This window comes from Zingiber officinale, chromosome 6A (genome assembly GCF_018446385.1).
Source record: "Zingiber officinale cultivar Zhangliang chromosome 6A, Zo_v1.1, whole genome shotgun sequence".
Lineage (NCBI taxonomy): Eukaryota > Viridiplantae > Streptophyta > Magnoliopsida > Zingiberales > Zingiberaceae > Zingiber > Zingiber officinale.
This window is the reverse complement of record NC_055997.1, coordinates 11000531-11025416: the sequence shown is the minus strand read 5'-3', so window position 1 is coordinate 11025416 and position 24886 is coordinate 11000531. Positions and strand designations below refer to the sequence as shown.

At 37.7% G+C, this 24886-nt stretch overlaps 1 pseudogene; it reads right to left on the bottom strand.

Moving 5' to 3' along the window:
• Window positions 1-2575: 2575 nt before the first annotated feature.
• Window positions 2576-24079, bottom strand: LOC121994604 (annotated as a pseudogene).
• Between the last annotated feature and the right edge of the window lie 807 nt (window positions 24080-24886).

Genomic DNA, 24886 nt, shown 5'->3' with positions numbered 1-24886 from the left:
TTGATTGAAGAAGAGTCAAGTAGGTCAAGGTTGACCGGATACTTGACTGGGAAGTCCTAACTGGGATGTTAGGCAAAATGAAAGACCTAGTGAGTGAAGCTAGGCAGATGGAAGTCCTGGTGAGTGAAGCCAGGCAGAAGAAAAGTCCTGGTGAGTGAAGCCAGGCAGATGGAAATCCTGGTGAGTGAAGCCAGGTGAAAGTCCTAGTGAGTGAAGCTAGGCAGATGGAAGTCCTGGTGAGTGAAGCCAGGTGAAAGTCCTAGTGAGTGAAGCTAGGCAGATGGAAATCCTGGTGAGTGAAGCCAGGTGAAAGTCCTAGTGAGTGAAGCTAGGCAGATGGAAAATCCTAGTGAGTGAAGCTAGGTGAAAGTCCTGGTGAGTGAAGCCAGGCAAGGGAAAATCCAGATGGATCAAGGATGATCGGACATCTGGTGCTGGGAAGTCCAAGTAGGTCAAAGGATTGACTGGATACTTGGCATGAAAGAAAAGTCCAAGTAGGTCAAAGGGATTGACCGGATACTTTGCACAGAGAAAAGTCCAAGTGGGTCAAAGGGATTGACCGGACACTTGGTAAGGGAGTCCTAGCAGGTCAAGGGAGTGACTAGATGCTAGGCATGACATACTAACAGGTCAAGGTTGACCGGATGTTGGTTTGGGAGGTTTGGGACTTGGTTTTGGACAAAAATCAAGTGCTAGATCGATCAGTGGATCGATCCAGGCTCTGGATCGATCAGTGGATCGATTCAGACCTGTCCCAGCGAACAGAAAGCTTCTGGATCGATCCGTGGATCGATCCAGAGGTCCCAATCGATCAATGGATCGATTGGGACGCGGCTGCTTCGTGCGATAAGCGCTGGATCGATCCGTGGATCAATCCAGGCGTTTTCCCAGAGCACAGAGGCGCTCTGGATCGATCCGTGGATCGATCCAAAGCCTCCCCGATCGATTGGGAACATTCAAATCGATCGGGATCCGACCGTTGGCATCGATAAAGGCCGCAGGCGCACGATTCCTTCGGGAATCTCTTCTCCGATTCACTCCAGATTTCTCGCCAGCTCCTCCACAGCACTCACAAAGCTCAGATCGCCAGTTCTTGAAGGATCTTGGAAGTTTTCCAAGTCAAGAGGCGGATCAAAGCCAAGAAGAGAAGCTAGGGTTAGGGTTTATACTCATTGTAAGCTTGTAAGCTTGTATTTCTTGTATCCTTTCCCTCTCTTCTTGTATTGAGTCTTGTAGGGCTTCTCCGCCCTTGGTAGTTACCATAAAGGAGAGTTTTATTTAGTGGAGGGTGTGTGTGTTGGTGTGGATCCTTGGATTAGTCACCTCTTGTGAGGTGGATACCAAGTAAAACCAACCGTGTTAGCGTTGTGTGTTTGTTTCTGTATTTTCCGCTGCACATCTTTGAAGGAACAAGCAACGCCGAGCAACGAGCGAATGCGACGAGCTATTCACCCCCCCTCTAGCTACTTTTGGTCCTAACAATGCAATCATGCAATATTGTGCGTGCGGCTACAGTATGTCATACCTGAACATATCCTCCTCCATATGCGTAGGTGCCAAAAAGGTAAACGCATATATAACAGAGATATAAGCAACGTAAATCCAACAACATATAACAAGTACCTACAACAACTAATCCAGTGGAAAGTAACACTAATCCAGTGGAAAGTAACACTAAATGTACCTATCCATCTCCATAAACATATATATACATGGCAAAAGATAAAAGCATCCAGTTCTAAAATAAAGCAACTAACAGAAGAAGCATGTGATAGGTATCAACTAAGCTAAGACCAGGGAAGAGATAAATCTACCATCTACCACTAGTAATTATATATAAACTACACATATCATAGGACAGTATCAAAAGATAAGTCAAAGGGTACCCGCCTCAAATAGAAGGTACAGTCAATCCAAATCCGAAGTCGAGACGCCCGTCTCAAATCATAGTCCTGCGTCAAACAACATATATATATATTTTATTTATCTAAATCCAAAGAATAGCTAACTAAAATCCCTAAAACCAAATTAGGGCAAAACTCTAATCACATCAATCTCAACCTGCCTAATAAATCTAATGGTCTATTAGGGTTAGTTACCTAATCCCTAATCTCCCATTAGATTAAAAATCCAACGGTTGACTAGGGTTAATTACTTTAACCCTAATCATTCCATTAGATTAATATAAACAAATAAATCTAAACATAATCACTAACCATCTAGTAATCATGTAATCCGAATTATAACTAAATCTACACACAATCGACAACTAATTACAACATATGACAAATCCCTACACTTACCTCAATTCCCAACCTCTACTCTTGATCCACAGCAAAAGAGGTGCTGCTAGTACCAAAACAACCCCACAGCAATAGTGCAAAACCTCACTGGAATCAATCTGATCACAACAGGGATCAAACAGGAATTCATTGATCAGATCAATATTGGAATCCATGAAAAAGGAAATCACAGATTCAACCAAGCATTCCAAATTCAAGCAACAACCTAACTCGAGAAATAATCTGTTGCACTTTACCTCCTCTACAGTCGCCGGTGGTAATCACAGATCCGGTTAGGCAAACCCAGCTAACAGTGATGAGGGCTGGAATCTATCAGCTCCTCTACCTCCAAGATCACTGTTATCACCGTCCACTGAAAAGAGAAAGAAGAACCGGTGACAGAGCTAGGCACAACACATTCTTGCCGATGAACAGAGAGTATCGGGAAGAAATAGTGAAGGTAAAGGTTGTTACCTCACCCACACCGCCGGTGCTGGACAGATCGGACGCCGATAACCCTAATTTCTCTACGATTGAAGCGATTTGGGGGTGGCGATGGAAAAACCTTCACAGTCGCTTGTCGAGGTCGAAGAGAAGAAAAAGAAAAAGAAATTCAAGAAGAGAAGGGCACATATCAGCTGGGAACGACGCACCTCCAGCCCCCTCCGTGCCCTAGCCTCCACGCCTTCATTGATCGGGCACAGGAAACACCGGAGAAGAAATCCCTGGACCAAAGATAGACTGGACTCCGTCGTTTCCCGTCGAGCTTCGGCGACCTGGTCCTCCGGCGATGCGATGTGGACGATCGCCACAGATCCGTCCGTGAGAGAAAACGAGGAAGGAGTCGGGGAGATCGGGGAGAGGGAAGAAGGAAATGGTTTCGGGTGGATTGGCGTTTGGGAAAGAAAAAGAAAAGAATATATAATTAAAACTTTTCCTCACTTAAACGGGTATTCCAAACAGGCTTAATCCGCGCCCGTCGATCGATCCCCTCAAAACCCTCCGTACTAACTCCGAAAAATTCCCATAAAATTTCTAAAAATTCTGGAAAAATTTTATAAGGCTATTTCTGAAATAACCCTATTTATTTAAATTTTCTGAGATCTCACAATCACTATCTGTATTAGCTAAACTAATAGTGGGGGAGGCCTTGTGGGTTTATTTGTCAGCTAATGAGCGAGTTGTTGGTGTAGTATTAGTAAGGCAGGAGGAGAAAGAGCAACAACCTATATATTTCTTTAGTTATCTATTAAAAGGAGTTGAGTGCCGTTACACCACACTCGAAAAATTAGCTTATGTATTGGTTCTAACTGCCCAAAGATTGTGTTCATACTTTTTATCTCATCTGATAATCGTATTAACTAATAATACTTTGGGTCGGATACTTATTAACCCTAAAGCTTTTAGAAGGTTGATCAAGTGGACCACAGAACTCAATAAATATGATATACAGTATCAACCTCAAACGACCATCAAGGCCCAGACCTTGGCAGATTTTATAATAGAAATACAAGGTCCAGAAATCTTCAAATTCAAAACTTATATTTTAAAATCTCAAAGTAAGTATGTTTTTAAATCCAAATTTAACTTAAATTATTTTTTAAAATATACTTCTATATCATAAATATTAATTCAAAGTTAAAGATAAAATTAACTTAACTTAACTCCATCTCACACAAACTCATAAGTTTTACATGTTTGATAACTTAGAAAGGATGAGATGGAAAATCAGGAAAATAGAAAATTACCTTGGATAATTAGAAAAATAGATAATTTCTTTTATCTTATACATGTTTGGACTCTAGAATCCTCAAAATATTTTTAAGGCATTAATAAAGGGGGAGTGAAGGGAGTTAAGTTAAGTTAATTTTTTTTAAAGTTAAAGTATTCTTTTTTAAAATTTCAAAGTTAAACATTTATTTTTGCTCTTTGAAAAATTAAAGTTTTTTTTAGTTAAAGTACTTAACTAATCTTTTTATCAATTTTTTTTAAAAGCTAAGCACTTAACTAAGTTTTGATAAAGTTAAGTATTTGATAAAGTTCTTTTTAAAAGAATTCATCTTCTTAGATAAGTTTTTTTTTACAAAGGAATTCTTTTTAAAGTTAAATGTTTTATCAAAATATTTTTCAAACCTAAGTGTTTATCAAAATCCTGTAAAAGCTAAGTATTTTCAAAGCATTTCTAATTTAGCTAGGTGTTTTTCAAAGAAATTATTTTTAAAAGCTAAGTTTTTTTTTTTCAAAAGCTAAGTCATTTTCAACTCTTAAAAATTAGCTAAGTTTTTTTGCTACCTTTCAGGAGGAGCTTAAAGTTAAACATTTTCCTATCTTTACAATTCTCTCTACTTATTATTTTTTTTTTGATATATGTCAATGGGGGAGAGAGTGGTTAAAGTTAAGTGAATCATAATTTTTGTGAAAGGGGGAGCATAAGGAAGTTTTTTTTACAAATTATTGTATTTATGCTCATGCTAAAATTCCTTAATTATTGTTATATTTTACTTAACTTTGAACCAGGTTGCCATAATCAAAAAGGGGGAGATTGTTGGTGTGAGGAGCACCAGATGATTGAACCTATGTTTTGATTATGTCAAAGGGTTCAAAGTTAAGGTTATTTGTTGTCTGACAAGTTTGAATGAGATTGTAAGAAAGCCCTAAGTCTTTTTAGGCAAAAGTCCTATCTGCGGTTAGGCAGGTAGAAAACTCTAGGGGGTGGTAACCCTAGGTGGAAAGTCTTGGCGGGTCAAGCACTTCGGGCAAAATCCTAGAGTTGGGGACTCTAGGTTGAAATCTTGGTGGTCGCGAATCGGGTGGAAGTCTGGACGAGTCATGGAGTGGATGTCCAGCATGAAGACCAGAAGCCTCGAGTGTTGAGCAAAAGTCCAGTCAGTCTGGAGGATTGATCTGTCAACAGGTAACTTCTCCTGAGAGGAGTAGGTGAGGATGCATTCCCCGAAAAGAGAACAATATGCGTTGGTTCGACCTAGGGTTTCCGGAGTAGGAAACTCAAAGTCAAAATTGGACAGTTTGATGACTGTCAAATACTTATATTATTTATATTTTATTGTGCTAATTTTTTTTATAGGGTATATATTGTGTTTGGACTAACATACCTTGAAGGAAAGGTGAATCGCAATAAAATGTTGGATAAATAGTGTCCGAGGTGCCTCCAGAGCTGTTAGAGGTGCCTCGAGCGCCTTGGCTGCAGCTGCACAGGAAGCAAGGCAGAAGGTGACTTGTAATGACCCAATTTTCCTCATTAGGAGTCCTAAAAGTGCTTTAAAATATTTAGAAATACTTTAGAAAAATTCTAGAAATTTTTAGAAATTTTTAAAGTATTTTTATGGAATTTTTGGTGGTCATTTGGTATTTTTACCAAAAGAAAGAAGTTGTGACAAAAAAATGTCCAAGCCGAGGCTCGAACCGGTAACCCCTGACCCGAGCAAAACCCGACTAACAAACTGGGCTAGCAGTTATTACTTAATCAAATAAAGGGAGAATTTTATTTAATGAGTAGAAGTTAATAACAAGAATTAATGGGCAGAAAATGGTTGCAGCCGAGTTTTGAACCCAAGATCACGGACCCGAACCTGAGTCTTAATGAACTCGGCCCAACCATCTGGTCTACGGATATTTTGTTAACCATATAAGGGACGAATTATATTTATGCGGTAGTTAGGAACATTTAAAATAAAAGAGGAAGAAAAAGGCTCGGCTGAGGATTTGAACCCATGACCAGGGGTTCGGCGGAAACGCAACCAACCAACGGTTCCGCGAGTATTTCGTGAAAAGGTAAGGAGCGAAATAATCTTAAGCCATAACAGAATACCTAGGTATTATAAAGAGGGATAAGTTGATGTTATCCCGTGACCTAATTCCTTCTCCTCTTCTCTCCTCTCGTCTCTCTTCTGCGCACGACCGTGCTCAGGCGGAAGACAAGGAAGGTTAGGGCTCAACTCCGGCGGCCGGCCAAGGCAAGGTTATGTGGATTCTTCACATCGCCGAGCTCCTCTCGACGAGGAGAAGTCTGGAGCACGAGGAGGAGCCGCGATTTCGAGTCTTCCGATCAGAGCTCCGAGACTTAGAAGTTCTCCTTGCGTTCGGTTGTGAGTTCAAGAAGCAAGGTAAGTCGCTACTCACCTGCAGTAGGATAGTTCCGGGTTCTTTTCCTTTTGTTTCGAATTTTTTTTAGTGAAGCTGTGGCTTAGGGCTTACTGCCGTGAGTTTCAAAGAAGAACATGAATGGTAAAGTTCAAGCATGCGGGCTGTTTACCTCAAGCTTTGTAGATGGAATTCGGATTTGTTTCTATGTAGATTGTTCTGTTGAATTTTTATGAGCACGATCAGTCAAATATGGAATTTTACAGGTTCCGGATTAGCACGTCTTTATTGGTTCTACTTTTGTTTTTGGAATCCTTGTATAGAGTTAAATTAAACAGATACTTACAACTTGTCAGTCTCCTGTTAGATTCCTGCCAAGATTGGTTAGGTATTGAAGAATTAGATTGTGGTTAGAAGATTTGAGTATGGGTTAGTTGAATTTGATTCTTGCTGTATGACGAACAGATTATGCTATTTCTGGACAGAATTGAAGTGTTTTAAAATGTTTTCCATTGTGTTTCACTACTGGTGTTGGCTGGGAAATGCTGGGCAGATTTGAAGGGATAGGTTTCAGTGTGGTTAAGTGGATGTGTTTACAACATTCTCCTATGAAACTTGGATTATACATGTACTACTTGAAGTTTTGAGTTGAGTTCTATAAGAATGACAGTAGAGGGGCGATGCATGGTTATCGGTATTACATGATATGAATCAAGTATAGAGAACTAAATTGATATGAAACACAAAAAGAAGATAGAAAGATGCAGGAAATATGTTTAGTGGAAATTTAAGTCACAAAGAAAAGATACATATGAAACGAAGCATTAAGAAACTAGCTAAGAGTGATAGAATACAGTTTATAACTTTTTGTTTACTATTATTTGTGAGCATATGCAGTTTTTATGTGCTATGAGTTGAACATGAGCAGATTTTCATTAAGCAAATGCAGATTTTTGTTAAGAATTAGTGTGCAGATTTGATTAATGATTAGTGCAGATTTCATTGTGTTATTAGCTGGACATAAGCAGTTTCCTTTGCAGAATTTTAAGTGCAGATTTCATTGTGTTATTAGCTGGACATAAGCAGTTTCCTTTGCAGAATTTTAAGTGCAGATTTCATTGTGTTATTAGCTGGACATAAGCAGTTTCCTTTGCAGAATATTAAGTGCAGATTTAGTTTAGTTCTTTAGCAAATGCAAATTTCATTTATGCTATTAGTAGAGCACGAGCAATATTTCTCATTTGCTATTAGAATAACATGAGCAAAGTTTCTTTTAAAGCATTAAGGTTCTAGATTTCTTTTTGTATACTAGCTTGAGATGATTAGTTTGTGGCAAAAATATAGATTTAAGTTTCTTTGCTACCTCAATATGCATATGAAAAATACCCTAACAGTATTTTGGGTTTAAGAAAAGTATAAGAAAGATAAAGAAAAGAAAGAAAAAGGCCAAGGCCTTAAGTAGATCCCAAAGTCAAGACTTTAGGGATTTTGGCACACAAGGTGCTTATTAAAATGCCAAGGCATTTAAAGAAGAAGCAATTAAGATAATAAGTATTTTACTTTTAAGAAGAGGCTAGTACCTGACTTCCGACGTTGTCATTAAACAAATCCAGGTGTCCAATTCCGAGGTCTTGGCCCTGGTAGACCGAGGTCTGCTCTTTTAGGATTGGTGGCTCGCTACCCCAACCTATTAGGGAACGCGCATAAGATGGTACTACGCCTGGGCCCAAGAAGAAGTTGATTATTATTTTGAAGTATTATAAGTATAAGTTTTTAAACAAGTAAAACGAGTTTTACATAAACATAAAGTATTAAAGATTAAGTTAGAACAAATGAAATAAGTTTCATATAGTTCTAAAGATCAATAAGTTTAGTTCTTTATTCTACCATGTTTATCTAGTAGATGAGTAGCTTTTCATGTTTACCTATTAGATGAGCAGCATGATTAGCTATTAGAATTACATGAGTAGATTCCTTAGCTTTTCTTTGCTATTAGTTTGACATGAGTAGTTATGCTTATGCTTTATTTTCTTTTAGAGCATATAGTTTCTAGTTTTTTTTCTGTATACATGCATATTCTTGTTTTTGTGAGTTAGATAGCGCTTACTAAGCAAATTTTGCTTATAGATTGCACTTCCTCTTACTGCAGATACAGGAAAGGAAAAGATATAGAAACGAAGGCGACAAGGAGGTGGTCGAAGGATGTGTAATGCCAGGACTATGGAAGCCTTGGGACTAAGAAAGAAGTTTTCTTTTAATTTCTATTGTCTTTTGCTATGTTAGAAGTATTTGAGATAGTACATGATATTTTGATGTGATTAGGACATAGTAAATGAATTGTGATATGGTGTGATGAGTTGTGGTATTGTTTTTCTTTATTTTGGATTTATTATACTGCGTGGTTGATTGATATGTGTTCCAGCCGCTTGTGGCTGAGTATATATTACATGTATTGTTGAATATGGTCACTGGTACAGAGGAGACTCTGTCGAAATTTTTCGGTAGGGTTTCCATGTGATTTTTAATCATACCGGTTAAGTAGAGTTAGTAGTTAAGTAACGGTCATCCTTAGAGAGTAGTAATAGTAAGAAGGGTGGTCGTTACACGCCTTCCAAGGATGCTGAAGGCGCCCTCCAAGGATGCTGAAGGCGCCTTCCAAGGATGCTGAAGGTGCCTTGGATGCTGGATGGAGGGCACCTTCCGTGGAGCTTAGAGGCGCCTTCGGGTGGATAATCAGCAACCACAGTGGAGCTTATCGACGACCGAGATTAGGGGGATAAGAGTTCGTTGAAGGCGCCTTCCAAGGAGCTTGAAGGTGCCTTCAATGACCCTATATAAGCAGGTCATGAATTGATGTATAATACAGATCTAAAACTCGCAATCTTTCTTTCGTGTGCTGCTAACAAGACGATCCTGCGAAGTCATAACACTCTCCAATGACCAGAAGCTCTCAATTTCAAACATCATTGTTGTTGGTATAATATTTGATAACACTTTAATTATTGTACTCGTTTGTAATATTTCGGATTGATAGTGAATTACTCAAAGTAAACATTCAACGAGTGTGAGCCTTGGAGTAGGAGTTGTCACAGGCTCCGAACCAAGTAAAATCTTGGTGTTTGCTTTTGATGTTTACTATTCTGCTACGTATCTTTGATCGATTATTTTAAAATGAATGAATTAGCCATGAGCGCTATTGAACCCCCCCCCCCCCCCTTCCTAGTGCTTTTCGATCCTACAAAACCTTTCTGTCCTACTGTCCTAATATAGCTACAATAGATTGCTAATAATATAATTCAATCTGACAAGGCGAAGAACATAGGATCGATCAAAATTCCACAAAAGAGAAGCTAGCAAAAAAGTAAACTTTATTTCTTATATGTAATTGGAACACACGAACCTTTCATCTTTAGTATTTGCTTCTTGATCTGTTGTGTGTAGGCCTCGCAATGCATGTGGACTGTCAACACCACCGTGATCATTTTTGGCTGTGGACGAAGAAGACGAAATAGGGAGGAGAAATGATTCGAGATTTGACGTGTTGATCCAAGAAAAAACATAGATTGAGAAATATTACAAGAGTAAATGGTTGACCTCTTCCTTTTTCTCCTCCACCTTGGGCTTCTCATCTTCCTTCTTCTCCTCCTCTTTCTTCTCCGGCTTCATCGGCGGCAACGACGTCAGCAGCTCGACCTTCCTCCTGGTCTTCTTTTAAACCCGCTCCACCACCTTCATCGGATCCTCAACCGCCTTTTTCCCCTTCACCACCACCTTGTGCATCCTACTGTCCGTCTTTACATCCTCCACCCCTAAAAAAATATTTTGTATTCAAATCTCACACAAAAGGAAATGAAAAAAAAAAAAATCAAAAAAGAGTTTAAAATTCACCTACAACACTCATTACCTGCAAATCCCTTCAAGCTCCTCTTTACCTTCCTCGCGCACCCCTCACAATGCATGAAGACGTGCATCTCGATCTCCTCCAGAGGCGGCGCATCCGCCTTCTTTTCCTCCTCATCTCCATCTTTCTTCCCCTCAACCTCTGCGCCGCTGTCCTTCTGCTCCTCCGCCTTCTTCTCCTCCTTTTTCTCTTCCTTACCCTTTGGCTTCTCGTCTACCTCCGCTGGCTCCTTCACCTACTCCGCCTTTTTCGCCTCCTATAATGAAACGAACCATCTTTTCTATAAAATCCCCACTTACAATCCAAAATCACAAAAAAAAAGAGAAGTTGAAAACAGAATGAAAACATAAAAGGGATCAACTTTAAACCTCTCCCATGTCTCTACCCTACGCGGTTGCTGCCAGGAGCTCAACGCTGGTAATGGAAACCAAGAACCAAAAGCTTTTACTTACCTTCCCACAGTATCACTTGCTGCTCCGCCCCCCCCCCCCTCTCTCTCTCTGGAGTCAGGCGGTGCTAATCCAACTTCGTGAACTTGTTTCACTCTCTCGACCTGTTTCTGGTGGTCCAGGACGACGCCGACACAGCTTGGAAAGGAATGGAGAAGGGGCGACAGGTTTAGGGCTTGCCGCTATGGTTCGTGGGTTAGCTAAAGGGAGGTCAGGCAACCTATTTTCGCTGGTTCGCCAGTGTGAAGAGTTCAAGAAAGAAAAACGCGAAGTAGGTGAAGAGATTGTAGGTTGGACGGAAATGCTTAGGGATCGAGAAGGTAAAGGAGGGGAATGCGGCGGCAAAAACTTTTGGAGGGAGGGGAAGAAAAAATGCAGTGGCAAAAATGGCAAATGGGAAAAAAGGTAAAGAAAAAAATAACAGTATTCAACAACACTTAATAAACAACAATTTTCAAAAACTGTTGTTATAATTCTAAAAAAACGCACATAGATAACAGTTTTTAAAAACTATTATTGTATCCTTTAAAAATCATTGTCGTAGCCCAAAAAAGCATAAATAGGCAACGATTTTCAAAAATCGTTGTCATAGGCAAAAAAAACTGCTAAAAGAAAATGATTTTTGTTAAAACCATTGTTAAAAGGCTAAAAAGTTAATGATTTGGCATAAAACCGTTGTCGTTTGAGTGTTGTTGAATGAGATTTTCTTGTAGTGAATGTTGTGGGATGTTCCCTGAGGAGAGGGTAGAAGGGCGGAAGTTGGAGGATCTCGCGGCAAGGAGGGGCCTTCTCTAGTTTGGATAGGACTAGGTAATGCTAAAGTAGGATAGAGAGTAGATAAAGTTGGCTCTGGAGATTGTTCTCTCCTCTCTTCGGGAGCAATATCTTCTGAGATAGTTACTGTTGGTCTTTTGGGAGAAGGAGTGAGGGTGAGCTTTTGCCCCTTGCATTTCTTCTTTAGAGCCACTTCTAGCTCTGGAGGAACGTCCTCCGATACGGATGGGGAGACATGGGCAGGCTCGCCAGAAGTAGTAGTTGCTCTGGATTCAATAGCTTGACTAGAAGAGGTAGCTGGGGGTAGGCCTCGCTTGGCCAACAACTCCTGTTCCTTAGTGCGAAACTCCTCTTTAGAAAGGACAATTGCTTTATTGATCAAAGACTTTAAAACAGAGTTCACTGTACAAAATAGAAAATATCTCGATGAATGACAACATAAAATTTAAATTATCAAAACTTACCAAAAGAACAAGGTAACTTCTTCGGGACAGTACTTAAGCTAAAAAGATACAAACAATCATCCTGCAACCACTGGTAAATCTTAAATAGTCGACTGCTCAATTTAGTAAGATAAGAGATGAAGATAGGATCCTATTTAAGCCTGGTAGGATCTGGAAGAGGGGGAAAAGATGACTGCCAAGTGGTAGACCAAGTGGCGGAGTCGGGCAACCTCATAAAGAAAAAAAAAAGAGATTTTCAGCTTTTGATGGAGGATGGCATGTCTTTGAAGAAAACTGCCTTTAGGTAGGATTGGAAAAGGAAGGTCCCGGGTTCTAATTTTTTAAGGTAGGCAAACAAGTACAGATTGCAGGGAGTGGGAGGAATGTCAAACAAGCGATATAGCATAAATATCCCGCACATGTACCGGAAAGCATTTGAGACAAATTGCTAAAGGGGAATGTGAAAGTATTGGTTACTTCTGAGAAAAATGGGTGAATAGGGAAGCGTAAGCCAACAACTACTTGGTTAGAGAAGAACATGATGTGGTTATCAGGAGGAAGATGAGGACGCTCGTCCGGGGAAGGAAGACAAATTTGATAACCATGAGGTCTAACAACCACCCTCCTTACTACTACTCTGAGAGTGACCGCTACTGATTCTACTAACTACTGTACTACTTACTTTAAGACTAGAGATATTTTAAACTATTGGAAAACATATCATATATCATAACATGCCTCTAAATAGCAGCATAAAATTCCTTGATATTTTTTTTTTCTCGTTTATCTTTTCACAGGATCAAACATGCAATTAAATAAGACCACAAGTAAGCATAGCATACGGACATATATAGCTTATATACTTCTACTGCCCAATCAAATGAAACATGCCTACTGTACCTAAATAAGCATAGCTACTTGACTACTGATCATATGTAGAACATGCTTCCATGTCTATTAGAGAATGTAGTGGTTCATTCTGAGATTTTAAAACTACGGTACTTAAATTTCAAGGCAACAACATAACAAGGAAAATTCTATATTGCATGCTGCAATTGTAATGGGAAGAAAATTCCAGCAACTTTCAAATTTCCTACTTGCATACTACTGGTTACACATCAAATTTCTGCTATACAAAATTCGCATGCATTTATAACAGATTTCAAAGAGACTCAACTTCAGCAATTACCAATCCGAATTAAAATGAAACAGTACTAGGAAACGTTTCAGCAATACAAGGTAACCAATCAAGTTACTGAAATACAACCTGCTGATCAATGAAACGAATCTTACTGCAGAAATTCCAAGCAGCACTTAACCATAACAAAAGAATCATTAAAACAAACCAAATACAGCAAATGAATCTATCTCTACAGCAGAAAGGGTTAAAATGAATCATACGGCAGATTCTTATTGAAGCAGAATTCACTTCACAAAACTTGAAAACTAATCCAGAAATAAGGAAAAGAACATGTTCCCAGCATAAACAGTTAATCCAATTAGATGACAGGAAGATAACGAACTTAATAATGCAAGATAAATTCTACTCTAGCAATAACAAAAACACCAACAGGTACGATTTCTAAATTCTTCTAGCAAGGTCCCAAGCTTCCATATCCGCCATCCACACACACATCACCAGTGTCTCCTTGCCGCCTTCTTCTACGCCATTTTAGCCTTTCCTTTATTTTTATCTATATCTGCAGTAGGAGGAAAAGTAGCATCTATAAGCTAAAAGCTTAGTGAGTGCTTTCTACTCACAAAATCCGATAAGAAATGCATATACATAAAAGAAGCAGGAGGTACATGCTCAACATGAAATAGAAATGAAACTACATCATGCATCTCTAAAGGAAACAACAATTTAACTTGTTAGAATTTTTCAATTTAGATAAAAGAAACTTGTTCTATTTGTTTCCAAATTTAATACTTTTATACTTTAAAATAATACTCAACTTTACTTGGGCCCGACATTGTACCACTTTGCGCGCCTTTCTTAATGAGAATTGAGGTAGCTAATCCCAAAACCATTAAGACACTTCTAGACTTTATGTCTAGGGGCAACTTGGAGCCCATCCCTTGGACCTTGTGTCCGGTACATGCCCTTTTTAAAAGTAAAATACTTTTCTTAATATCTTTCTTTAAATACTCCTTCTAATAAAATGCTTTGGCATTTCCTTTAGCACTTAATATGCTACTGATCCCAATTCTTAAAAGATTAGGGATCCTGTTAAGACTTTGGTCTCTTTTTCTATAATTTTCTAACAGCAATAAAGAAAACTAATTACATGCTCAGAATTTAATCAAACTATCTTATATTCATTACTTGTTAAAACCAAGCTAAAACCAATTAAACTTATAAAGGGAATACAAGCATTCTGAGTACGGCATCACTATTCAACAGCCTCTTTAAATTCTGTTTAAAGCTTTAAGGTTGTTATCAACTAAAAAATATGTTTCTGCTACCATACATTTATGCATGAACATTAGGCATATAAGAAACCGAAACCTAGCTCATTGCAAGATAATTCCTTTACTACTTTTTTAGCTTCAACTAATCTGCTACTGTTCTAAACCTAAGGAAGGAGTTAAGCCATTAAAAGAAACAACAGGACTCTCAAATAAGGTTGATCTACAACCCATTGCATGGCACAAACCCAAATCTGACTTACTCAACCATAAAATGACCCCATAACCCACCTAGCATATTCGGATTTAACAATTATGGCAGCAACCATTAAGCAAACCCGAAACCACAGAAACTATAATTGGTTCTTCATAGCTTAGAGATCAAAAATCTTGTTTTAAACCTTTGTTAAGTCTAATCAAAGGATTCTTTACAGATCAAACTTCACAGAAGGATTTTGTCTAACTTCTTAGGGTACACGACAGCAAAAAAAAACATAAACCCTAGCATGCTTCACAGGAAACTCAAACAACCAGAAAACATAAACGAATCGGAACTACTCCTACTGCAGGTGAGAAGCAACTCACCTTGGGTTCTTGAACTTACAACCGGAGGGGAAGTGCTCTAGGGTTTGGATGAAGTGAAGGTCTCGGCGATCCCTTCCTATCCGCGTGTTCTCCTTGACGAGGAGACCACGAATCTGTGGACAACTTCCGAAAAGAAATCCTCGCCGGCCGCCGGAAATGGAGCCCTAGGAGGTGCTGCGTTTTCGCCCGAGAGGAGAAGACGGCGTCGTCGGGAGAGAAAAGGAGGGGAAAAACTTAGGTTTTGGTCACGGTAAAAACACTTATCCCTTTATAGCCTAGGTTTTATCTCTGCCCTTAACAATAACTTAAATATATCTCGTTACATAATTGATTAACAACCCGAGCTCAGCTCGGTTGGTTGGCCGTTTGCTGCTTGTTCCAAAGGAACTGGGTTCGAATCCCAGCTCCTGCACTTGGTTATTTCCCTTTTTTTTTAAAACTTTCTCCACTCGGTAAAAATACCAAACGGACTCCAAAAATTGCATAAAAATACTCTAAAAATTTCTAAAAATCTCTAGAATATTTTAAAAGCATTTTTAAATATTTTTAAAGATATTCAGAATTCAAAATAGGGAAAATTGGGTCGTTACATGAGGTATTTCATATTTGGAATAGAGATGAGCTTGATCAGAAGCATCGAAACTAGGAGTAGAAGAATACCAGGGAGCGAAGGATTCTTGGTCCATGATAGAAGGAAACCTAGCCTGAAGGTGAACCTCTTACTGAGTGTTTTGGAGTTTAAAAAACAAGAAATGCAGAAGAAGGAAGATCGCTAGGAGGAATGGAGCAGAGAAGAGGGGAAGCAGTATGTGAAAAGTTGGTGTGGTCTTGGGTTTTATAGGAGGCAGTTCAATCACCACCATTAAATTGAAATGGCTCATATAAGGAGGATCATTGATTTGCAAAGTTAAACAAGCAAGCCATTGTACTTCACAAGGAGAGGGATGTTAGTAGGCGTCGCGAGGAATGAGTGGTAGGGACACGTGGCATGCACCCATGGATAAGCCTTTATAAGGGATGTGACAAGTGAAGCATTGGGTATCCAAAATCATCTTTTCGCACATCCTCTGTACTAGAATTAGCAAAGCATAGACCATTTTTAAGATAAAATACTAAGTGTGTGAGGCACAAACAAAAACACGAGCTTTAAGGAAAAACAAGCGAGCGGGAATAAGAACTATAGTTCGGCCAGTTTCAAGCTTCATTAATATGTGATAAGATTAACCTGTAGAAATACATTTAATTATCCCTCCAAATTCTCTTGCGCTCATGATTATTAAAGATATAAAAGTTGCTAAGATGGTTGAACTTCTCTTTTAGTGATCTCCACGAGCATGACATCTAGAGCATAGATGCTCTGTTTGTCTCTCCTTTTTTTGTTCTTTTTCAATTATAGCCTGAGCTTGTTTTAGTTCCTCCTTGGTTAATTGTAAGTTCCGTTGCTTTTGCACAATCACCTCATCCTTGGCCTTCGCCTCTTCAACTGCGAGGGCCATGGAATAGGCATACTTATCCTTAAATAAAAGCATAGCCTAGTGCTGACTTTCAAAAGTTGCATAGGTTTTCTCCTTTAAAGCTATCTCGACACGGGTTCAAGATTTAGCGGAGAGCCAAAGTTCTTCTATGTCCTTCTACAGTGTGCACTATAAATCTTTATTCTCTAGCGCTTCTTCCAGGACCGTTTCTTTCTGAGCAAGCAGTAGATGCAGTTGGTTCACTTTTTGACAAAGCTATTGGAGTTCATTAGTTGCAAAGTTAGAGGCCATTAGTAACGGAGAATTTTGGTTAAGGAAAGTAGAAGGAAATATACAGTGGTTAACGTTATGCCCTCCTTTTAAAAATAGGAAGTTGGATGTTGATAGCATTTGATCTTCTGGGGAGTTAAAACGTCTTTCTCTCAGAATTAGTGGTCAAAAAAATTAATGGTCTCGGAAAAGAAGCGGCATTTGTAATCACAAAGGAGGAGTGAACGAGAGCAGAACTTGAGTCCAGTCAGTTAGTTACACCTCCTTTGACTAGACTTGAAGGAGAGCTAGTGATGTGAACTCAACAAGAAAGATATCTCAAGAACCCACAATGAATTAAAGACAGAAAGAAAGAAGGTCTAAGACGATAAGATAGATGAAAAGAAACCTTGACCCACTGCTTAGGAAATCACGAACCTTAGTATAGAAGATGGAAGACGCCACAACCTTGGGATTGAGGTTGATAAATCTTTGAACGCTATAAGGAGATTCCTTGATAAGTTCTAGTTCAATAAAGAACCAACAAACGATAGTCTCACCATGATTTAGATTGAAAAATATGTCAAAGATACATGTGTGGCCGTCACCCCCTTTATTTATAACTATAGGGTTACCAAAAAAATCCTAAAAGGCCAAAAGAAAGCTCATTTAGTCAAGGCCTATATAAACTACTTAGCCATTTTAAGCTTATAGCATTATTACAACTCAAATAAAGATAGAAATTGAGTCCAAATTGAGCCTACATATCCATACTACATAGATATGAGACTTAAATGCTATTTTGGCTCATCTAAGGCTTGAATTAGGTTGACTAAGCCGAATGACTTGCTCTTGGTCAAACCTTCTTTAATGGTAGCTTTGTTCTTCACATTTTCAATTAGCACATTAAGTGCTTCCTTCATATTTTTAGCCTTAGCTCTTGTAATTGGGCCTCCATTGTTGCATAATGGATCATCATTAATATCTAGAGTGAGTTGAACATGATCCCTATCATAAGCTTGTTGAGCAACTTGTTGTTCTCTTTCTTTTACTCCATCATTCCCCCTCTCCTCAAAAGGATTCGTCCTCGAATCTTGATCACCTACATCAAAAGGAGAAAGATCAAAAACATTAAATGTAGCACTCACATTATACTCACCTGGTAAGTCAAGTTTGTATGCATTATCATTAATTCAAGCAATGACTTGAAATGGACCATCTCCTCGTGGATGCAACTTAGTACGACATTTAGTAGGGAATCTTTCCTTCCTCATATGAACCCAAACCTAATCTTCGGGTTCAAAGATCACTTTCTTTTGTCCCTTGTTAGCTTGCACAATATATTGTTCAGTCCTCTTTTCAATTTGCAATCAAACTTTCTCATGCAGTTGCCTCACAAACTCAGCTTTTTTGGTACCATCTAAACTGGCACGCTCAGAGATAGGCAAAGGTGACAAATCTAAAGGAGTTAAAGGTTTGAACCCATATATCACTTCAAAAGGTGAAAAATTAGTAGTAGAATGCATAGATCTATTATAAGCAAATTTAACATATGGTAAACAATCTTCTCAACCTTTTAAATTCTTTTGAGTGATAGCTCTCAATAAAGTAGATAAAGTTTGATTTACTACCTCAGTTTATCCATCTGTTTATGGATGACAAGTTATGGAAAACAAAAGCTTTGTTCCTAACTTTCCCCATAATGTCTTCCAAAAGTAGCTTAGAAACTTTGCATCACAATCTGAAACTATACTCCTCGGTACTCCATGAAGTCGCATGATCTCTCTAAAAAATAGATCAGTAATATGGTTAGCATCATATGTTTTCCTACAAGGAATAAAATGAGTCATTTTAGAAAATCTATTCACAACCACAAAAATATAATCCATACCTCATTTGGATGTTGGTAGTCCTACAACAAAATCTATAGAAATATCAACCCAAGGTTCACTAGGAATTGGTAGAGGTGTATACAATCCATGAGGTAAAGATCTAGATTTTGCTTGCTTACATGTAATACACTTCTCACAAAATTTGACTACATCTCATTTCATGTGTGGCCAAAAGAAATTCTCTACCAACACTTCTAGAGTTTTTTTAACTCAAAAATGCCCCATTAGTCCCCCACCATAAGATTCTTGGATTAATAATTCCCTCAATGAATAATTAGGCACACACAACCTATTCACTCTAAAAAGAAACCCTTCATGCCTATAAAACTTCCCAAATGTAACATGTTCACAAACTTCAAATACATTTCCAAAGTCAGGATCATTAGAATAGATCTTCAATGTATTCAAATCCTAACAATTTAGTGTTCAAAGTAGAGATCAAGGTATACCTTCAAGACAAAGCATCGACAACAATGTTTTCCATACCTTTTTTATACTTGATCACATAAGGGAATGATTCAATGAATTCTACCCATTTTACATGACGTCTATTCAACTTACTTTGGCTCTTCAAATGCTTCAACAATTCATGATCAGTGTTAATAACAAACTCTTTGGGCCACAAGTAATGCTACCAAGTCTCTGAAGCCCTCACCAATGCATACATCTCCTTGTCATAAGTTGGATAGTTCAAAGCTGCTCCACTAAGTTTCTCACTAAAATAAGCAAGGGGTTGACCTTCTTTTATTAGCACAGCTCCAATACCTATTCCTGATGCATCACACTCAATTTCAAAAGTTTTAGCAAAGTTAGGTAATGTAAGTAATGGTGTCGAACTTAGCTTCTCCTTAAGTAATTTGAAAGCTGAAACTTGTTCACTATCCCAACGAAACCCAACATTCTTTTTAACAACTTCAGTCAGGGGTGCAACTATAGAACTAAAATTTTTAACAAACCTTCTGTAGAAACTTGCCAACCCATAAAAGCTACATACCTCAGTTATCATTTTTGGTGTTGGCCATTCACGCATTGCCTTAACCTTTTCTTCATCAACTGCTATTCTCTTAGCACTAACAATATAACCAAGAAACTCTATCTGATTAGTGCAAAAAGAACATTTTTGAAGGTTAGCATATAATTTTTTATTTCTCAAAACAAGTAGAACTTTTTGTAAATGATTGAGATGCTCATCTAAATTTTTACTATAAATCAAGATGTCATCAAATTATACTACAACAAAGTTTCCAAGATAAGCACATAAAATATGGTTCATTAATCTCATGAAAGTACTAGGTGTATTAGTTAGCCCAAATGACATGACTAACCATTCATACAAACCATACCTAGTCTTAAAAGTAGTTTTCCATTCATCTCTCTCACGTATGCGAATTTGATGATAGCCAGACTTCAAATCAATTTCAGAGAAAATGCAAGAACCATGTAGTTCATCTAGCATATCATCTAATTTAGGAATAGGATGACGATACTTTATTGTAATCTTATTGATAGTCCTACAATCTGTAGGATCGTAAAGCGATAGAGGAGGGTGAATAACGCTCATGGGTATTTCGATCATTTCATAAAACTTTAAGTAAATATGCAACAGAAAAGTAAAAAAGACACAACGCAAACGCCAAGATTTTATTTGTTTCGGAGCTTGTGGCAACTCCTACTCTAAGACTCGCACGTAAGAGTGCTTTCGATGGGCAATCACTAATCAATCCAAAATAATACAAAATGATTACAGTTATAGTATAAGTAACTTTTAAATACAACAATACCGATAACTTCGTATGAGGAAATCTCTAGAAGAATTGCCGTCGGAGCTTTCGGGCATCGTGGAAGCATTTTCTGAGCAGCTTGAAGAAGCGAAAGTCATTCATTGTGTTGTTCTGAAGCTCATGGTCGAAGCTACTTTTATAGGTTGTTCTTGGCGCTCGGAACCCCTCCGGGCGCCTGGACCACGTGGCTCGGCCACTCCACGCACGCCACATCATCTTGGCGATAACTTTTGTGTTCCGGGCGCCTGGACCAACTCCGGGCGCCTGGACCAGCTCGGGGCACCCAGACCCCTTCCGGGCGTCCGAACTCTGAGTGCCTAAACTAGCTTTTTCCATTAGTTCAGGCATAAAATAATATATATATATATATATATATATATATATATATATAAACTAAAATTTGACAGCCTTTGACTGTCATTCTGACTTTAAGTTTTGACGAAACTCAAAGTCGAACCGATGCCTATTGTTCCTTCTTCGGGAAACGTGTCATCACCTACTCCTCTCAGGAGAAGTTACCTGTTGCCAGATTGATCCTCCTGACCAACTGGACTTTTGCTCAACGTCTGAAGCTTCCGGTCTTCATGTTGGACGTCCGCTTCATGACCCGTCTAGACTTCCACCTGATTCGTGACACCAAGATTTCAACCTAGGGTCCCCGACTCTAGGATTATTCTCGAAGCTCTCGACCCACCAAGACTTTCCGCCTAGGGTTGCCACCCCCTAGGATTTTCCACCTGCCTAACGGCAGCTAAGACTTTTGCCTAAAAACACTTAGGACTTTCCTGCAATCTCATTCAAACTCGTTAGATCACAAATAATCTTAACTTTGAACCCTTTGCCATTATCAAAACTCAGGTTCGATCGTCGCATGCTTCCCGCACCAACAATCTCCCCTTTTTTTATTATGACAACAATAGTCAAAGTTAAGTAAAACATAACTTGATTATAAGAACATAAATGTTCACAAAAAGATGCAAGTGCAATTTAAAAAGGTGCAATATTTAGAACAACTTGTTGTAGCTCCCCTTTACTTATTAACTACTTAAATTCATTTTTCTCTCCCCCTTTGCCATATATCAAAAATGCTAACTAGAGAATAGGATATAAGGATAGGAACTTTTTAGCTCCCCCTGAAAGGTAGCTCTTAAAAAACTTAGCTAATTTTTAAGCGTTTGAAAGTGAGTCAACCTTTAAAAAACTTAGCTAAACTTAGCTTTTGAAAATAAATGCTTTGAAATAGATTTAGCTAATTTAGAAATACTTTGAAACTACTTGGTTTTTTCCAAAAGAATAACTTAATTTTTAACTTTGGAAATAATTATTTTGTCAAATACTTAGCTTTAAAAAGAAGTTGATAAGAACTTAGCTTTAATACTTAGCTTTATAAAGGTTTTGAAAAAGACTTAGTTAAAAGTACTCAGCTCAAAAAAGATTTTGATTAAAGCTTAGTTTTAAAAACTTTGATAAAAACTAAGTTAAGTACTTAGCCTTTTTTGTAAAAAAAAAATTGATACCAAAAATGCTTTTAGTTTTAAAAATATTGTGATAAAAGCTTCAGCTTTAAAAATATTTTGATAAAAACTTTACCTTTAAAAGGATTTTGATAAAAATATTTAACTTTAAACAGAATTTCTTGTAAAAGAAATTTGCTAAAAGCTTAGTTTAAAAAAAACTTTAATCAAAACTTAGTTAAATACTTAACTTTTAAAAAAAATTGATAAAAGCTTAGTTAAATACTTAGATGTTGATAAATACTTAGCATTTAAAAAAAACTTAGCCAAATAAAAGTTTTCTTTGAAAAATACTTTATCAAATACTTAGTTTTAAAATTAAATTTTCTCTTTCACTCCCCCTTAATTAATGCAAAAAAAAAAAAAATTAATTAAGTTTTAAGTCCTAGAGTCCAAGCATGAGTAACAACATATTTTTAAGCATAAACATCTACTTTTAAACAAATGTCTAACTGTTAGCTACTAGCTGTTTACCATGAGGTAGTAGCTTTCACTTGGTTAGTCAAATTAAGTATTTCAGTTAGTTTGACTAAGCATGGATAACTTAATTTAATTAATTTGAATTTGGTCTTTATTACCCATACTTATGTTGATGCACAGACATAAGCATTCTGAAGTTCAGGTAGTACGCTATGCATCTCACACTATTCTAAGTATTTTTCATACACAAGCAAGGTAATCCTAGTGTACTTGTGAGATGCTCTAGCTGAGACCTAGGGGAACATGCTTTCTAGGGGGTAAATACCTAGGCTAAGTCCAAATTTTGAAAAACTAATAAAATTAGAATTTTGAAAATATTTTTCATAGAGTTTTAAAACCAAGCTATTTAAAATAATGAGAAATATTTTTCAAAAAATAAGCTCTATTCTACTAAGCATATTCCTATGGGTGACTGTGAAATGGTTTTGTGTTTAATTGAATTTATTAAGTTAAGTTATGAATTGATTAGACTTGATAAATGAATAAAATTTATTAATAAAGATTAATTAAGATTTATAGATTTATTAATTGATTAAGATTAAGATTAAGATTAAGATTTGTTAATTAAGATTTATTAAGTGATTAATTAAGATTTATTAAGTTAGATTTATTACATTAGATTTATTAAATTATATTTATTAAATGATTAATTAATTCTAAATTTTAACTAAGTCCATCTCACCCTTTTCTAAATTATCAATCAGGGAACCTTATAGGTTTTTGTGAGATGGTTAATTTTATCTTTGATTTAAATTATCATCTAAGGATTGATTTACATTTGCGTTAGACTCAGGTTTTACAATCAGTCAATTAAATATTCATTTCAAAGATTGGCTTCTAGGCTGTGGCGAGACACTAGGCCTTCTTGGGTATGTGATCATCCACCACTTCTAGACAAAGCCTTTCAAAGAAATTGGATATTTAATTTCCTTTTTGAAACCCCTAAGTCTCACTAGTCAAGTGTAGATTACGCCTAGATCCTTATCTAGCCTAGTCTAAGCATGTATAATAAAGCAGTAAAAATAAGCATCAAACAAATTTATTTATCGATAAAGATGGTCTTTCTATTGGCTCCCCCTGGATCATAGCCTCGATAGGGCCTATCAAGGTAATGGATCTGATCCTTGAGGATCCAATATTGACCAATTCCAACTTGATTAACCAAGTTCGACTTGGGGACCCATGCTTGGACTATTTTTCTATTAGTTCTATTTACAAGTGATAAGTAAGACTTGTATTTTCGTTTAGCCTTAAATCCAAGTCTGGATCTGTTGTATACGGCTCTTTATTTTTCAAGAATCAGATCTAGATTCTTGGAACCCAAGTTAAACCATTCCAACATGCCCTTAAGTTCTTTAACTTAAGTTTTCAAATTGGAATTTTCTTCCTCAAGTTGTTGGACTTGAGTTGAACTTCCATTTTGAACTGGCTCAGTCAAAGAACTTAGTTTAGTCTCCTCCTTAAGGAGTGTTACCTCCTTTTGGAGTGACTTGACTTGGACGTTGGATTTGGCTAACTTACGCATAAGATAATTAACTAAGTTATGCAGTTTAGTTATCTGAGAAGTACTTACAGTGGGGTTAGGCCCTTCGGAAATAGATACGGATTTGTGGCTTCTCCCGGACTCTGTTTCCGACTCGCTCTCAGTTTCTGATTCATCGACTTGTTCCCAGGCCGTAAGTTCAAGGAAGCTCGTCTGTTCGAGCTCTTCGTCAGAATCTTTAGAGGAAGACTCATCCCACATCGCTTGCAGTGCTCTCTTCTTCTTTTGCTTCTTCGCTTCCTTTTGGTTTGCACAGTTGACTTTGATGTGCCCCTTCTTATTACATCCGTAGAAGGTTACCTCAGACTTTACTCTTGGACTTGATTGTATCGTCTTGGACTGAATCACCTTCTTGATGTCCTTCTTGGTGAATCTTTTTTTCTTCTTGTAGAGCTTTCGTACTAGGTTGACGAGTTCGGCTGCTATCTCATCGTCATCATCTTCTGAGTCTGGTTCTTCTTCAGACTCGGGTTCAGTTCTGCGCTTTGCTTTTGCTTCCCGCATTCTACTCATATTTACAATCAAGGCAATACCTTTCTCGACCATAGGTGTATTAGTCTGTTCATGTAATTCAAACTCTGAAAATAATTCATCTAATCTAATGGAGGAAAGGTCCTTAGAGACCTTGTAAGCATCTACCATTGATGCCCACAAGGTGTTCCTAGGGAATGCATTTAATGCATACCTAATAACATTACGATTTTTCACCTTTTGTACGATTGTGTGGAGACTGTTGAGAAGGTCTTGGATGCGTGCATGTAGTTGACTTGCAGATTCGTCATCCTGCATTTTTTTTATGTTATATACCTTATTTAAAATTAAATCTCTTTTACTTACCTTCATGTCGAAGGTTCCCTCGTGGAGCTCGATCTGCTTCTCTCACAATTCTTTCGCACTTGAGAATGGGCATACTCGGTTTAGCTCCTCCTTTGTCAAACCACATTGAAGAGTACATGTCGTTTTGGCCTCGACTTTCTTCATCAGACTTGCACCCCAGTTCTCACAAGA